The 17,500-nt window shown below is 45.9% G+C and overlaps 1 protein-coding gene and 1 long non-coding RNA gene across 3 annotated transcripts in view; one reads left to right on the plus strand and one right to left on the minus strand.

The window, feature by feature from the left end:
* The window catches only part of LOC105692770 (UPF0489 protein C5orf22 homolog), a 323,525-nt gene that overhangs the window by 127,241 nt on the left and 178,784 nt on the right, over positions 1–17,500 (plus strand). The gene's annotated exons all lie outside the window — the stretch shown is intronic.
* Positions 1–17,500, minus strand: part of LOC125501806 — a 46,986-nt gene that overhangs the window by 5,023 nt on the left and 24,463 nt on the right. Inside the window, exon 2 of the long non-coding RNA XR_007279471.1 lies at positions 13,470–13,515. This is a non-coding gene — a long non-coding RNA (uncharacterized LOC125501806). The remainder of the gene's footprint in view (positions 1–13,469; positions 13,516–17,500) is intronic.

Here is a 17,500-nt window from a genome sequence, read left to right on the forward strand (position 1 = left end):
AGAACTCTCTCAGCCTCCTCTGCCTCTTCCTTTTCCTTTTCCTCTTCCCTTCCACCCCGCGGCTAAAGAAGCCCTCCTCTCACCCCGCCGCTCGGACATTCCAATAAATTGACTCGTCCCCACACTTTCGACCGGACGTGCACACGCGCTCACATACGGGCAGCTTTGAGAAAACCTCCTCCCCTCCTCATCCTCATCCTCCTCTCCCTCATCCTCCTCCTCCTTTTCTACACGACTCGTATACTCGTGATCGTTGTTGTTACCGGCGCTGCTTCTGCACCGTACAGACCCCGAGTTCCTCAACCAGGAGAGATTCGGACAAGTTTATTATATTAGGCAATTCGTAGTGCGTTCGTTGGGGCTGCGAGCGAGTCCGGGGTACCGACGCAACGACGCCTTATTCTTCACGACAGCGCCAGAAAATCTGGTCTTCGGACTCTCCTTCGCGCGGACTCGTGATATTGTAAGAGTCGAGGATGGACTCGGTGGCGTTATTCCGAGATCCAAGGTTTTCGAATTTTGCCCCCTTTTAATTTCCACGTTCGTTTCTCGACCGACGATTGTAATATTTTTTTTTCTACCTACCCCTGAGAGTCGTGAGAAAGTTTACGAATGGAAATACCTCAGAAGTGGAAGAATCTAAACTTAGTCAGACGTTGCGCGGTACACGAGTACCGGCGTGAACTTGGCTATGCACCAACGTAACTTCTCAGATTTTCAAAACAACTCCGAAGTAATTTTTACTAACCCGTGACGTTCGCCCGAAAACCGTCCGAAAAAACCGGCGAAAATTATCGACAATTCCAAGATCGGATCCTGACCAGAAGGTCCTGTTATCGAGGAGCCGATACGAGAGAAAAAGAGAGAGGAGAAAATAAGTCGCTGTTAAAGTAAAAAGGAATATCAAAGAAAATGAATAAAAGTAAATCGAGCTGCACAAAACGGGCTCCTCGAGCCGGTATCAGTTGAGGCTCAGTGTTTCTTCAACGTCGTTTTATAATACGACTTCAGCGCACCGTGGATATCTGGTTTTATAATATTCGATTTTTTTTTCTGTTTTTTTCTGTTTTTTTTCTCTTCTCTTCCACATTCTTTTTTTCAAACTACTTATTATTTAAACTTGCAGAACGTTGAACGCGCCAACGCGTTGGCACATGACAAATCGATTCGACCCCCATACACACATACGTACAGTTCCATATATTCCCCCGTAACACGAATCGCTCGGTAATCATTCCTCATGCGCGCTATGTAATATAATAATTACCAGAGAACCGACCGGGTTAAAATCGAGAATTGAGAGGAGAAAATATCAACTGATTTTTTTTTTTTTTTTCCTTCAAAAAAAAGGAGGGAAGAAATCGAAAAATTATCAGGACGCATAAAGGATCGATTCCGCGTAAAGCTGCGTTGAATTTCTATTTTTCTTTCACTTCCTTCTCCAACGATAACTGCCGGATTGGGAGAGAAAAAAAAAAAAAGAAAAAGCTCAAACGAATTAAAAAAATTTTTCGTCAAATCGCGAATTAATTTGTATAATAAAATCCGGCGGCGGTGCGGGGGAGGGGATATCGGGCCGTAGCAAAAAGCTGTCCGCCGACGTAGCGCGGGGCGCGCGTTGCAATAATTGTGGCGAAAGAGAGAAAAAGATGTAGAAAAAGAGAGAGAGAGAGACGGAGAGAGAGAGAGTTGTTGCAACGGGCGCGTGGAATGCAATGAGTAGTTTCTGCAGCATAGCACCGCGAAATTGTGCGAACTTAATTAGAATTTATGAATAGCCTGCAGTAGCCGGGTGGTGGTTATACGTACGGAGGGTAGAGGTGTGCGGGTACACGTGCACGCGCTCACGAGTGCACACGTGTGTGTGTGTATATGCAATTTTTTTTTTTTTTCTTCTTTTTTCACCGTATCGTATACGTGTACACGCAGGGGATGTGTAACGCGCTCTTCGCCGAACAGACGAGAGTGGGACGGTCGAGGCGGTTCACGCGGAGGTTCGCAGGGCGGAGGAGGCGAGGAAAGAGGAAAGGAGGGAATTTCTGACGTTCCGCAGCGCGGCGCGGAATACGTACGAACGCACAACGATATCATTTATGCAGTGACTATACCGGCGAGGAGTACCGGCGGACCGCGGGGCACAATTAATATAAATGATGGATTATTACACCGCGCAAACCGCGTATCCATTCCGAGGCCCGCGTATACATACAACACACCGGAGCGAATAACCGGAGCAGCGAAACTCACTCGTCCGACGAACGATATTACGAACGACGCGTAAAACGCCCACGCCCGCGCGTTCGCCGATTCCGAAATATTACGATTTTCACACGCCGAAAACATCGCTCGTCTCGCTTTCGTGTCGATGCGACAACGACCGGGAGAGGAACGTAACTCGTGATACGCGTGTATCGGAAAAAAAGAATCAGATGACAATGAAAATCGGTACAGAAGCGAACAAAAAATAACGACGACAATACTATAGCTCGGGGTAGACGGAGCGGTAAAAAATGTCTGGCGAAAAAAAAAACAAAAAAAAAAAGAAAAAAAGGATCGTAAGAAAAAATCTAATGGAAAGATTTCACGCGTTCATTCTCCTATAATACGCCTGCATGGATCGTTGAAGCTAGGACTACGTGGGCACATTCATTTCGAAATTTGAATATCATCAACGTAACTGCAGCGGCAGCAGTTAAACCTACACCGATTAAAAACGCTCAATTTTTTTTTTATCCCGTCCCATATAAAGTGCGTACCTACACGGCTTCCCCGAAGGGTTACCCCGCCTCGCAGCAGCAGCGGCAGCAGCAGCAGCAGCTTCTGATCTACTCCTCTTTCATTTCCGACAATTTTTTTTTTTTTGCCTTTCGCTTTTTTCCTACCGCCTCTGCACAGGCCGTTTCCAGGCGCGGTAGTTAGCCCCCTTTTTTCAACCCTTCGTCCACAAACGAATATAAAGAACGTTTCATTCCCGGCGATTGAAAGTTTTTTTCATTTTCTACTTAGGTATACAACGTCACGGGATGCGTACGTAACGTGTTCGGAAACTAGCGGCTTCATTTCCGAATACGTTTATAGACATCCCAAAGCACAGCTACTTTATCCGCGGGTCGTCGCTTTGCGAACATTTCTTTCGCTCGTTTCTCTCGCGAATTAGCTTCGTTCGATTTCATCTCCTTCTCTCTTCTTCGATCTCTGAATATTTTTTCTCCGGTTCAGAAATACGTGGTATATAAAAATGGCAGCTTACGTTATCCGTACGTGGGTAACGAGTAATATATACACACGTACGCATACGTATACGAGCTACGTAGATATTGTACGTATTTGCCGCATAGTGCACGCGTGGAGTTGGAGCCCGCAGCCGTACGCAACTTGTAATAATGATGCAAGCCGCGAGCTGCTTATTGAAACAAACGATCAACAGCAGACGTTTTAATGGCACTCGGGGTCTCTCCTTGGCTCGCGACTTCCCGGAGCCTGAATACATCGTTACGCGAAAATGATTGATGCCCGAGATCGGGAATGTAAACGAAATTAAACGACCCGCGGATCGCTGGCGTTCCCTCGATCCTCCGCCTTAATTCGCGTTACGTGCGCCGAGGCTATGCCGTTGGAAAAATGAAGACCGTCCTCGCGACGAGACGGAGGGGGGTGGTCCGGCCGTTGTTCGTTCGTTGAAAATTTTCGCCCGAATCCGACGCGCCCCTCGGACTCTCGGATCGCGTACAGTTCGAACCGTTCGGTCGGTTCGTTCGTCTCTGCGGTGAGCCGGTGATCCGTTTTCAATTGAAATGTTTTATGCAAATCAAATTGCTTCGAGCGCACCGCCGGTGGTTTCATTGCCTTGTATTCCGGTCAACGAGACATCAATCCAATTTTCCGCGTGTATGTACAACGCTTCGACTGTTCCAATCCGTTATATCTCACCCCGTTCACCGCTCACTCCACTCAACCCGACTCGACTCGACTCGACTCGACTCGACTCGACTCAACTCCACTCCACTTTGCCTCCTCTCTCTGTGTTACGTATTTACGTTCCATCGATCCAATTTCTCTTGCGGATACCACGTGCCGCGTCCACGTTGCCGACGTACGTACGTACGTACCCGCGATGCGAGGGAATACCCAAAACCGCGTGCAGAATTTTATTGACAGCCGACAAAAAAAAAGAAAAAAAAAACAACAAATATATACCTACGTACGTACAAATGTATACGTATCGAATAAAATCTTCGATTCAATTCCCCGGTTGATCCGAACGAGATGAATAAAGGAACGAATAAAAACTGAAAAAAAATAAAATAAAATAAACTAAAACACAGCGATCCTAATATTATGCGCAAAGACAAATTGTGCCGGTGTTTTAAAAAGGTATTTTGACTCTCGCGGGTATCGAAAAACGTAAAGATTTTATAAGGCAACGGGTTCGTTGGAACGGGCCGATTGCCCCGGAGCGAACTCCGGACATTTAGCCCATCAATCTACCTGGTCCACCGAAACTCGATAATCCACTTGTCGATACATCGTTACCAGGTGCTCGATTTCAGACGATACGATCGTCCCGCGTTACCCGCGGATCGTCGCCACGTGAATTCGAAACTTGGGGGTAAAGGAAAAAAAAAAAGAACTCCATTCGTAAATCCTAGAATTATGCGAAAGGTGGATTATTTTCCAACCCCTTTTCGGGGTCTTGTGAAAAATTCCTCGGAGCTCGGGGCTCGGGGCTCTTTTCTCTCCCTCTCTGGAATGACCTTTTCCTTTTATCTCAACGGTGGAATAATAGAAAATATATTTTCGTTGCGGACGAGGAGAGGTTGAAAAACGCAGTGCGGTTGAAGCTGCTGATTGTGAACGGAGAGTTCGTCGAGAGGTCCTAGGAGCGCGGAGCGTACTACGTACGTACGTATGACGCAACAATAGCGGGTTCGGAGTGGTGCTCGAGGCGGCACTAATAATTATATGCTTAAAGGGTCTGCTGTACGTGAAGCGGTGAAACGTAGACGCCGGCGACAAGGGCCCTGCCCGAGAGTCTGCGACCGCGTAAAGGAGTGAAGAAGAAGAAGAAGAAGAAGGAGGAGGAGGAGGAGGAGGAGGGAAATATACGAAAGAACCGAAGGAGAGGAGAGGAGAGAGAGGAAAAAGAGAAAAGTGGAAGAGAAGGAGAGGGATAAAGAGGGCAACGTGCTCAAGGGGCGCGCGACGGGGCCCACCGACGCCCGAGACGAGGACGAAGAAGAGAACGACGGCCTGCCACGTTCAACGGACGAGAACCCTCGACGACATGGAGCGACGCAGCAGCGGCAACTGTTGCCTTCGAATCAACCGTCGTCTTGTTTCATTTCATCCGTAATTCTCTCCTTCTTCTTCTCCTTCGTCTTCAACTTCAACTTCTTCGACTTATTCCATCGCGATCCGCCGCGCGTCGCGTTTTCGGATATCGCGTTATTTTCGTATCGGAATTTTTGTTCGCCGTAGGATCGTTGCGAGGCCAAAAGTGAGCCGAGAAATCGAAGAGTCGATGAACGCATCGATCGAAAATTCGCCTCACGTTTCCGATTCTCAAATTCCAATCGCTGCGTCGATTCAACGATCCTACAACGATGATCGCTCCATTCCCCATTGCCCGATTAGCTGACACTCGAAATCGATAACGAATGATTTCGAGTCCGCAGGTGTATGCGAGAGTAGAACGATCCTGGATCGCGATCTCCTCATTTTCCGTATCTGAATCTCATCTTCATTTTATTCCCTTTCGTTTTTCTCTCCCTCTCTCCCTCTCTGTGGTACATCTATCCACCGGAGGATCTTCCCCTCGTTTCTACGATCCCTTCGTTTTTATTTATTTCTTTTTTTTTTTTCACTTTTGGTTTACAACATTTATTATTATTTTTACATCCAACTTCGGCTCGGCGGTTTCAGCAGGAGGGAATTCTGAGAAAGAAAGCCGATATTCAAAGAACCGCGCGCTACGTTGCTGCGGTATCCCTGCTGCGGGCGGTTAAAAAACGAAACGAAGCCCGAAAAAAAAAAAAAAAAAAAAAAAAAAAAAGTTAAAAAGGGAAAGAGAAAAAGGATTCCCTCACGGAACCCATGGGGAACTGCCGCACCGCGCCAGGGATGCCGGCGCGGTGGAATATAATTCGGACCTGGACCACGAAGAGGTAGACGGACAAACGGACGGACGGACGGACGGACGGATCGACGGACTGGTGCCAATCGGCGGTAACCTACGTATCCTGCCCGTATCTTCCCCGCTAACCCTTCTTCCCCCCCGCCCCCTTCTACCGGGACTCGAAAGAAAAAGAGACTTTGAAAAAAAGGATGAAGAAAAAAAAAAGAAATATTGAGATGCAACGTATAGAAAACGAACGAGTCAATCATCGACGTTTTAGTGCAGTCGGCGTTGCGGGTTGTTGTTTTTTTTTTTTTCGTTTTTTGGTTTTTTTTTTCCTCGACTCGATGATTAATCAGTTTGAACTCGGTATTTTGAAATCACTGGGAAGGGGGTTTTATGATTTCTTCACCTGCAGCTCGCGCTCCGTTATACCCCGTCAAGGGGACGCGCTTTTTGTAGTCTCTTATCTCGCGTGACTCTATACGTTCGACACGTGAAATCCGTGCATTCGATACTCCGGATGGATTTTGACGCGGAGAGCAATTTGATGTATGGTAATGATATTAATATGTATATCAGACGGCGCAGTACCTACATTCGGTTGAATTACATTATACCGACGTTCAAGGAGCAGCTTCCTCTCATCTGCCAGCGCTCGATCGTCGACGCGCAGCATCGGCTTCATGAAATATTAAATTCTTTAACAGGTGTCAAACATCTTCGCGCGGTCCACCTCGCCTTTTTATCATTCGTTCGTCCGATCGTTTATTAGAAAATTTTCCATCCAACCATAAATCCGTGTGTTTCGCATCAAACATCGCGACGAATCTATCTACGAGTTAGATGGTAGAAACGTGAAATAATCGGCAAAAAAATTCATCATTAATTTTATCTCAAATCTGGTCCCATACATGGATGGATAAAATTTTCGTTCGTCCGGGTATCACTTTTTTAGATAATCCTTTTTTCTTTTTTTCTCATATACGGATGTAAAGCCGGCGCGAAGCGATAAAAATTAGATCCCGATCGATTCGTTCGATGAGACTGAAGCGAGAAAACGATTTTACGTTCTTAAAAATCGATGGATTCCACAACTATTCGGGAAATCGTTCAACGTTACATCGGCACGTGCCGCCCGATACTTTACGCGACGTGGATTTTGGAAACAAAAAAACTACGCGAACGAACGCGCCGATGATCTCACGTTATCGAAACGAAACGAGTGAGTGACATCGTTCACCGGGAATATCGGCAATTTGCATTTCTTCGTCGAATTGAAATTACGTTACGTTGTCACGCGTCCGCGTCGCCTCGTCGACTTTCGTATAACGCGTCGGTCATTAGGCAGATGCGTCGAGTAAATTGGTGACGGTGTCCCTGCAGCGTCGCGGAGACATTACACGCATACGTTCGCGGGACGGGCGCGTTGATCATTGATCATTGATCACGATCACCGATGGCCCCGAGAGAAGAACGTACACACAATGCGAAGCGTGCGGCTGCGATATCGTGCGGGCAAACTACACGGGCGCACCTATATCTGCATCGAATGCACCTGCGCCGCCTTCTCGGTGTCGATTATCCCTAATTTCTGCCCTTTGAAAATGAATAATAAAATACAAAGAAAAAAACAAAAAAAAAAAAACAACAAATAAGAATATATTCATAAAATAAATACAAAAAATGTCTCCTCGTCGCGTATCAGCTGCGGTCCGTCATGCCCTCGGTACCTACGCACGTGTACATAACTTATCGAAAGAGCGAAGGAATTAACATTTAATTGTAGGGAATATATCGTAGCTGCTCTCGCTATGAAATTCGACACCCTTTCCGAAGAGAACAAGGAAAAAAAAAAAAAAAGCAAACTCGAAGATTACATCTACAGACGTACATCTCGAGATCTGGACAATTATTGGCATAATTTTCGTTGGTGGCGAAATTTTTTGATTTCGTTTCATTCGGAATTTGTTTCCGATATCGTCGCGTCGAGCGATACACGTCGGAAGGGAATCGTCGACGGTCGTCTCGGCCGTCGCCATGGCCGGGACAGCAGTAAAACATAGTTTAGTGCGTGCTTGCCTCTTTACCATAAATAATTCCACGCGTTGTGCGCGCCGGGGTATAAATATCAATAATTACGACCAAGGCGTGTAACGTACCCGCCTATACCTAATTCTCTTCGTATAAAGCGACGGATTTGAATGGGCTTTTCATTCGAACAATTGCCTACGATACAGAAAAGTCTTTCGGTGGGCCGAAATTTTTCGAATAAAAATCCGACTTTTGGCTCCAAAAATTTCGCTTCGCTGGAAGGATTGTTCCTCGTCATTTCGTCGCGGCGGTGACGAGGAGCTCGATCCCGCTTCCCGCCGGGCCTCGTCACCCGGTAAAAATTACACGTGGTTTGTATACCTCGCTAGTTAAGGCGAGATACGTATTTTACAGTGTGGGCAGCCGAGCCACGGCACACCAGCTATGGTCTTATGTGCGCGGTGAACCACTCCCAGCGATCCTAAACACCCATAAATATCCGAGGCGAAGAGATGCCTCTCCCGACTGCGAGAGAGAAAGAGAGAGAGAATGAGAAAAAGGTACGCGTCTCCGCGGAACGAAAAGAGAAACAGGCGAGAGAATTTAGAAATAGAAATCCCAGGGTAAAAAAAAAAAAAAAGGATCAGTCGCTGCATCCACCTTTTTTTTTTTTCTTTTTTTTTTTACCTCCTTTTTGATTCTTTTCCTCCCCCTTTCTCACCGAAACCACCGTGCCGCAGTCTTACGTAACATTTACGTCTACGTTTTAATCGTACGTCTTCCGTACGAACCCCGTAAAGAATTTCGATTCCGTGTTTCGAAACAAATTCGGAGGCGAGGGACGATTTTCACCGTCGACGTGACCCCCGCCGTCCGGTCGGACGATTAGAATTTACATCGAACCGGATTCTACCCTCGGGACGCAGCGGCTTGAAATTTTTTCATCGGGAGTCCTGGGAGCGATCGCGTTTTGGGATTTTCCAATTTTCGTTTTTTTCCCCATTCGGTTCGGTTTCGAGGACTTTCGCGAAAGCGCGGGTCCAACGACGATTCGCGTTGTAGGTGGCGAAAAGTCGGTAGCGATGTTTTGACAGAATATAATTTAGTGTGATCGTAAAGTCGATGTTATTAGACTGCGAATGGAAGAGAAATGGCTTCGGGGTTACAGCGGGAGCAGCGAAGTGTGCCCCAGAGAAACGACACGCCCTAAACTTCGAAGATCTCTACCGCGACCGCGTACGAAGTCCCGCGAACCGAACTGCGCTCGAAAGAAAAAAATAATCCACCCGGTCCGATCGCGATGCGAAAGATGACAAAATAAAAGGGCGTTGAAGAGTTTTCGTTTTCACGATTCGAAATCAATCGACGTTATAGAGCGTTCATCTGTATGCGCGTCATCTGCACGGAATATTGTTTGGACAATCACCGGATGTGGTGCCTCCATAGGTAGCCGACGCGTGATTCTTCGCCTCTATAGTTGTACGCATAGTTCATTACATACGTACGCGTACGTAACTGCGCGTATTTACATACGTGTGTTGCAGAGATTGACGTGATATGGTCGTCGTCGTCGTCCCGTCGTGTATGTAAAAAAAAAAAAAAAAAAAAAAAAAAAAGAAAGAAACGTCGCGCGTTATCAGAATTTCGTATTCGTCGCGTTTCGCCGCAGATCATCCATCCGTGTCGTATACACCGCCGGGGCCGAAACCGAGTGCGTTTAATTTATCGATTCACCTTTGCCCGTCCGTTTATTATTTTCAACCTTTGAAATCGGCCGATGATTCGATTAATTTTTAAATGCGCCAGCGTCCGTCGTATCGAAAGTCAAAGAGATCGTCGCGCGCGCCGTACGATAATTTAATCTAATCTGTCGCCATTGTTACCTACGATCGCGAGATAGCCGCCGCAACATATCGCATCGGTTTATTGTTATAAACTCGTTTCTATTCCGCGCGATGAAACACAGTCGCGATTTCATAAATTGTTTAATCACCGCGCACTGATTCACCGTTTAACCGTACATCGCGTCGTCGTCCTTGTACACACGTCGCATAACTTCACGTACGGAGAAACCAGACTGTAATAATCCAACGTACGCTCGTTCGTACGAAATTCGTTTTTTTTTTTTACCTCTCTCTTTCGTTCAACATTTTTATTTTCATCCAGTAGGACATGTACAATCGAAACGTTTTCGTTTCACCGATTTCCGCTATGCACACCTCGTACTCGCTCGTCCCAACTTCACGCCGCTGGCTTATTCAAGACGTCAACGTCTACATAAGTGACAGCGGATGCACGTGTGTCGCATTTTTTTCTCATACGATTTAATACCAAGCGTTGTCGTTCCTCCGTAGCAGATCGATGGAAACTGTACGGATTTTAATACTATAATAAAAAAAAATCGAAGCGAAAGATCGTCGGACGTTTCCTCATTTGGAGAGGTGTAAAAAAAGTTTCCTCCACACGCTGCGATATCGTTAGAAATTATTCCAAAAGACGCGGTCCTTCTCCTCCCTCTTATTTTTCCGCAGCGAAATTCTAGTGCAATAATAATATACACGTAGTAAATTTTCCTGGCAACGCCACACGTCCGGGCACTCGAATATCTTTTCTAACCCCCCCCCCCCCCCCCCCCGTCGGTTTTGGGCTAGCTTCCAACCTACTTTATAGTCCGTACAGTATTCCAGGATGGAAGTACTCAAATTAGAAAACGACACCGTCCAAAGCTCTCTAAGAGCCTCGCTAAACGAGATGAGAGTAGCTACTTTACACCGCCGTATACCAGAGGCGAGCAAAGTGTTTGATCGTTAATAATTCCCATGATTTTAGCCTCGCTAATTTATGCGCGCAAATATATAATTCTCCAAAACTATTACGTCGGTGCGTCGCGATACCGCGTAGAGGAAATTCCGTCAGCTGCGTCCGAGGGTGGATCGAAAATTGTCTCTTATTTTTTTTCATTTTTTTCTTGTTTTTCCACTTCGTTTTTCGTCCATTTAAATATACAATATGTATCTCAAGGATCTTCTCACGCTCGTACGGGCGCGGGGGAAGGAGAATCGGAAATAGAAAAAAGGAAAAGAAAAATTTAGGGGAGGGGAGGAAAAAGATTGAGAGATTCTTGAATGGTTCGAAAAATGTGGGCGCAGGTGTATTTCTTTTTTCGGAATTTCGTGGCGAGCGTTCGGTTGATTTTCTGCACTGCAGGTATAACGGAAGTACCGGTATCCGAGATCCGAACCATCGATCTACCGCACTATATTACACTCTCACTTTGCTATAAGCGGTAAACGACAAGACAATTTATCTAACTTCAGGTATATAAATGGTTCGTGTACATACTTTAAACCTACCTATACTGGTTTTCTGAATAACTATACCCGCGTGCGGATATACCGGCGCAGGACGATCGGGGGACGTACACCCCGCGTAGTCGAAGATCGAACGTTCGAATTTTCAAATATCGCCGTTTGTTCGATCACCGGTAAATAAAAAAGAGACTCCAAAGAATGGGGAAATCGAGGAGAGGGAAAGGAGAAGGAAAATTCTCGTTCATTTTTTCCTACCCTCTTCAGGGGGTCCCGGGGTGCCTACGGGGTGTTTGGAAGGCATCGCGCGATATCGAGTAGTCAGAGCCGCTACACATCTGTAAAAGTTTCGCGGCAATTTTCCGCATTCCGTATCGTCGGCGGTTCGAAGATCGCGGATCGAGCGTGTATCGAAAGCACGTATAGGTATTACAGGTATGCCCGTCGGTTCGTTGGCGTCGATGCCGTTGGCGCGGCAGAGGAATCGTCGTTGCCGTTACTCTTGCTTTTGCTTTTGCTTTTGCCCGGTTAAGAGCAGAGAGACCAATTTGCGGGTAAAAAGGCTAATTGCGAAATATATATATATATATATATATACATGTATATAAACAATGCGGTTGGATTGAGGGGTATTTTTTTGTCCGCATAATTGGGTGCTTCGAAACAATGCAACCCGCTGATTGATCGCGCTCTGTTATAATTATACCGCCGCGTACCTATCTAGGTATAGGTAGGTGGAGTTACGCACGCTTACATAGAAACCTCGCATTGTTACCTGTCCGCAACTTGAATTATACCGAGATTTTCTGCCTCTCGATTCACACCGTTAATTAATTAAATGAGTACAGAAATCACTAGGACGTAAAGGGGGATCGCGTTACTCTCGACTCTGTCGCTGTACGTTACGAACGGAGGGAGGGTGTACACCTCCGAAAAAAACCTGTTCACGTTTATGAAGGTTGAAAATGATTTCGAAGATTGGAAAAATTTCGACCGTCGAATACCGACCCCGGTTGCAATAAATTTCAGCGACGAATGAAGACGTTACTCGAAAATGCGGGTTAGCGAGCACCGATAATCGGACGAGACGCGACGAGGCCGATGGATTGACTTTCCACGTATAATACCTACATCAATTTTTATTCGCTTACTACAATGAGGACCCGGTGCATCGACGTCGGCCCAGCAGGTTGTCCCTTCGAAAAGGGGCGTTTTTGCTCCGAGTTTTTTTTTATTATTTTACGTAGCGCGGACCGAGAGAGGATATGGTCTAGTGTACCGTCACAGCGGGAAATCGGCGCATCCGACAAAAGATAAAATTGCGAGGCATTAGTCAACCATCACCACGCTATAAACTAGGGGTGCGGTTTTCGATAACGGCATACACAGAGGAACTCGAGTATATTGAAAAAAAAAAAAAAGAAAAAAGGAAAAAGAGAAAAAAAGAAAAGAGGAAAGAAGGCTGAAAGGACCACCTGGCGAACGTTTTTCGGTGGTATCGAAGGACTCGGATGCCGAGTGGCGGGTTGCGCACGAAGCCGTCATCAATAACTCGATATTCGATCGCCGATATCCGAAGCTTGCAGCCAATACCTGATCCCGCTTTGCCATTTATCTCGCGCGTTCGCCTTTTAACTTATTATTGTCACCGCATGGTCGCTTCGCCAAATGTGAATGCGAAATGTCATTTTAAAAGGTGGCCGGTGGCTTCTATTTCCCCATCGACGATGATACGAGGGGGGGACAATGATATTCTAAACATTATTATACGAGAAATGAATGATGGAGGTTCTCTGTATAAAACAGTCGTTTATAGACTCTTAAATATGTACTAGCGTGGCACGTTTCGTTCGTCGTTCATCTACCGTAAATGTAAACCCCGACTAGACCGAGATCTGTTCGGTTCGCGATTAACGCGAAGTTGTGTCGAATTTTTAATTAGAAAAAAAAGAAAAGAGAAAAATGCAGCATTTGCTCCATAAATCGTACTTTTGAATGAAGTTTTGACTCACCATTCTCCTGCATCTCTTTTCCGGAATAACTCCCCGCCAAAGTCATCTGGAAAGAATTCCCAAATTATTATTTATCCCTTCCTGCTTGATTCATTGAAAAGTTAACGTATAACGACATCGTCACACGTTATTACTCGAACCGATACACCGAATGACGTTGGTCATTTTCAAAGACCGCGACACGCTTCTGAGACCCGAAATTTTTCATTCTTTTCCATTTTCTCATTTTTCTTCCGCTACCTTTTTATCTCCCCACCCAACCATCGTCATAAGTACGAGTCAACTCTCTGAGTCAGAGTGCGCGCCAATTACATACACGAAACATATTCTCGGAAGCAATCTTTCCGAACTGTCCGTCCAAAGGTGGAGGGTACTTAGAGTCACGGTGCACACGTAGGTAGGTAGGTAGGTAGGTAGGTAGGTAGGTAGGAGATTCTATAAGAGTCGTGGAATTACTCGACTCACGTGGGTAGATATGTACATGTAAGTACTTTTGAGTATTGCAGGACCATTTTTTTTTCGTTTTTTTGCTTTTTTTTGTTCTCCATCTTCAAAGGTTCTGGTTTTTTTATTTTTTTGTTTCTACAGCAAAATACGTACTTCCGAGTGATACACGAAGTGAATGAGTCGGTAAAGTTTTCAAGGTTTCTCGATCCGCGTGCACCACAGCGACGAGTTATAAAACGGTGTTCGATATTTCAAACCACACGTAAAAGAAGGAGGTAGAAGAAAAAAAAAAAAAAAGGAAAGGACGACGAGGATCGAATCGTATCGTTCGTATCGTTCTCGAATTGTTTCTCGGTATCCAAAATGGGTTGCGAGAAACGAAAAAATTGCCGGGGTATTAAATTAACGAGCTCAAAAGTCGGACACCGGAGTTGCAATTGCCGCGACTGTGCGACGTGCGGTTTGCAAATTGTAGGAAAAAAAATCGTTAACGCTAATACCCGTCGATCCGAGTAAGTGACGTACGTATAATCTTCGGTATCCTCATTAAAAATATTCCTGCCCTCGTATACCGAGACGTACGACGTTTTTTTTCCCCCTCAATTCTTCGGGGCTACGGCGAATTTCCGGCAATCAATCCGCGTTCGTCGTTCGTTGAGCGGCTAACAAAATCCCTCGCAAGAATTCCATCGAGGTGATAAAAATGAAAGTGCATCGCGACGAGTGGGAACTTATTGACCCTCATCACGCTCTCGTACTTGTCGCGTTTCAGACGACTCTTTGAGTGGTCATCGATGCTCTGCCCTGAGCTTCAGCGACCGTCCGTCCGTCCGTCCTTCCTTTATTCCATCTATCCATCCCTCCCGAAGCGGTAGAATTTTTATTTCAAAAGTAAATAATACCCAAGTCCGATCACGTAGGAATATTGCAAGTCCGTATACGCGTACCAAGTCGCGAAGCAGTGCCACTGACGGAAAGAAGCAACGTTCAGCCAGCAGCAACGGACGGACGGACGGCACTTTTACGGAGCCGGCGGTCTTATTCCCTCAGCGAGTAGCCGATGCACTCTATATGGTCACTTCCGGTTATCGGTGTCCGATTGACGCCGCGTGTGTCCGGACTGAAAAGCGACTCTCCCCGTTGGAGAAGAAAAAATAAATAAAATCGGAATGCCGAAAGAACGCCAACGGACGCGGACGAACGATCGAACGATCGAACGATCCTCGCACCCGGTAACCAACCTCGGATCATCGCGGACTCCGCTTGACGCGAAGGGAAAGAAGAAGAAAAAAAAAAGAGAAAAGAAAAAGAAAAAAAGAAACATACATGCGCTCAATTTCGCGACGCCGTAAGAGCTGCGACGATTCGCGAGTTTGCGTCAAATGGCATAAGCGACCGGAAGAGCCGCTACGTACGTACAACAGCACCTCGGTAGCAGAGCGGTACACGTATAATTCCGAGCGGAAGTGAACGCAAAGAGATAGCGACGCTCGTCGAGTAGTACAAGTATAGGCTGATGCGTACATGTGTATACGGTGGTATATATGTATATATATATATACGAAGCGGAGTATGTTACCGGCTATTACTATACCAAAGTGACATTCCGCGTGGAGAGCATAACAGCGAAATGCACTCAAGGAATCGAGCGAGAGAGCCACCCGGAATGGACGGACGGTCGACCACCGCACCGCACACACACGCTTCTGGGACGGAGCTGACCACTAATTAAAAGAGGCGGCCTTCCGATGCAGGTAAAAGTAGCCAACCCCTTCCCCCTTTCCCCCCCCACTCCCCCTCCCGACTTCTGTTTTTTTTTGTTTTTTTTTTTTACCTTTCCTCCACTCTTTTTTCTATCATTCCTCTACGATTCACGTTTCACGTTTCATGCGCTTCCTAGTTACGAAGTTGCACAGGTGCGCGTGTCGCGGGGGGGGAGAATGTCACTTATTCGCTCGGTGGAAGCGACGCGTACTTACATATAAGCGCGATTATCGTCGCGGAGAGTCGAGCGAGAAGATTCGACTTTAATTTTTTACGCTATAAATTTCAAAAAAAAGATTGAAAAAAAAAAATAGAAATACACGAATGCTTTACAGTGGTTTTTTTTTCTTCTCTGATTCGACTCTGCGCAACATCGACATCGGAAACGGTCAGGGGCCACTGCACCTTTTCCGGACCCGAACAGGTGCAGACCGCATCCCATTGTAATTCCTCTTCCCGAATCATTTTTTTCGACGCCCCGAATCGGACGACGAAGAAATGAAAAATAATAAAAAACAGGAACGAAAGAATTTCGCGTGAAATGTACTCCGAAATTCGACAGCGTCGTTCCTTCTGTTCGGGGTCTGCGATCTCCTATTGAAACAATATTGAAAATCGTATCGTTTAATCGAGCGGGCTGCTGCATGCTTAAAGAATGTCTGGACGCACCGTCACGTTTTCACACGTCGACCCCGCGTTAATCGGATTCTATACCATACAAGTATAAAAAGTAACCGAATGAACTCTACCAACGCCGATAATATACATACCTACGTACGGACGTAGGTGATTGTGCGCGGTTCGATCGTCGTTCCATTTTTTAATATCGCTTTACCGTAACGTCGAATTACAAATTCGCAAATTTTTTCTCCCCTCCTCATCTAACCCCCTCGAGAATCCTGCCCACTTTTCCCCGATTCTTAAAAAATTGGCAAGAAAAATTTATCGAACGAACAAAATCGAGGAATGGAAAATATCCTGAAATTTTTCTCACCGCACTCGACGTTCGACGGGATTTGATTTTCGCGAGAGAGCCGACTCGCGGTTCGAACATTGACTAGGAGGTAGCGGCTAGGTAGGTAGGTAGGTAGGTTTTTCTGGAAAGACTTCATCGCATATACATGTATAGCGATGAATTTATTCATTCGAAGGCGTCGGTATACCGCACATGTATATACGTGTGTACCTGTATACCTATACGTCCACCGGGTGCATGCAACGCGCAGGGTAAATAAATATTTATTCACCTCAAACATTCCGCTTACACGTGCAGAAAAAAAGTACCCACGTTTACTCAATGGAACAACTCTTTGGACGATGTGTAGAAGTGCAGGCAGCGCGGAAGGTTTGTTAGTCAGCTCGAACTTTACGTACGACAAACGTGTGCGCAGGTACGGAGAAAACCTGTACGATTCCGAGGTATTGGTGTTTTATCTACGTTCAACGTGGTCGTTTGGCTTTGGCTACGAGTAATATTCTTAACTTTTTTTACCACCGCGTAGAGACACGCACCGCCGACGGTGTTGGTGTGTAAAATACATACGTATATATAGCGGGGCGCGCGGGCCGAAGCAATGGCAACGGTAAAACATCAATAAAATTCAATGAATGGCAGCGAGGCGATATTGAAAAGTACGTGTATTTTTAAGAACCACGCCTTTCATCGTCGTACTCAACGTCCGACCCACGATTCGTATCGGTATTTAGCCAAGTATTTATCTATCTCTAACCATTCAACAGGACATGCAACGCGGAACGACGCTATTCGAAAAGAGATAAATAAATTAATAAGTGAAAAAACCGTATTCAAACATCGGGCG

Source organism: Athalia rosae, chromosome 7 (assembly GCF_917208135.1).
Source record: "Athalia rosae chromosome 7, iyAthRosa1.1, whole genome shotgun sequence".
NCBI classification, from domain to species: domain Eukaryota; kingdom Metazoa; phylum Arthropoda; class Insecta; order Hymenoptera; family Athaliidae; genus Athalia; species Athalia rosae.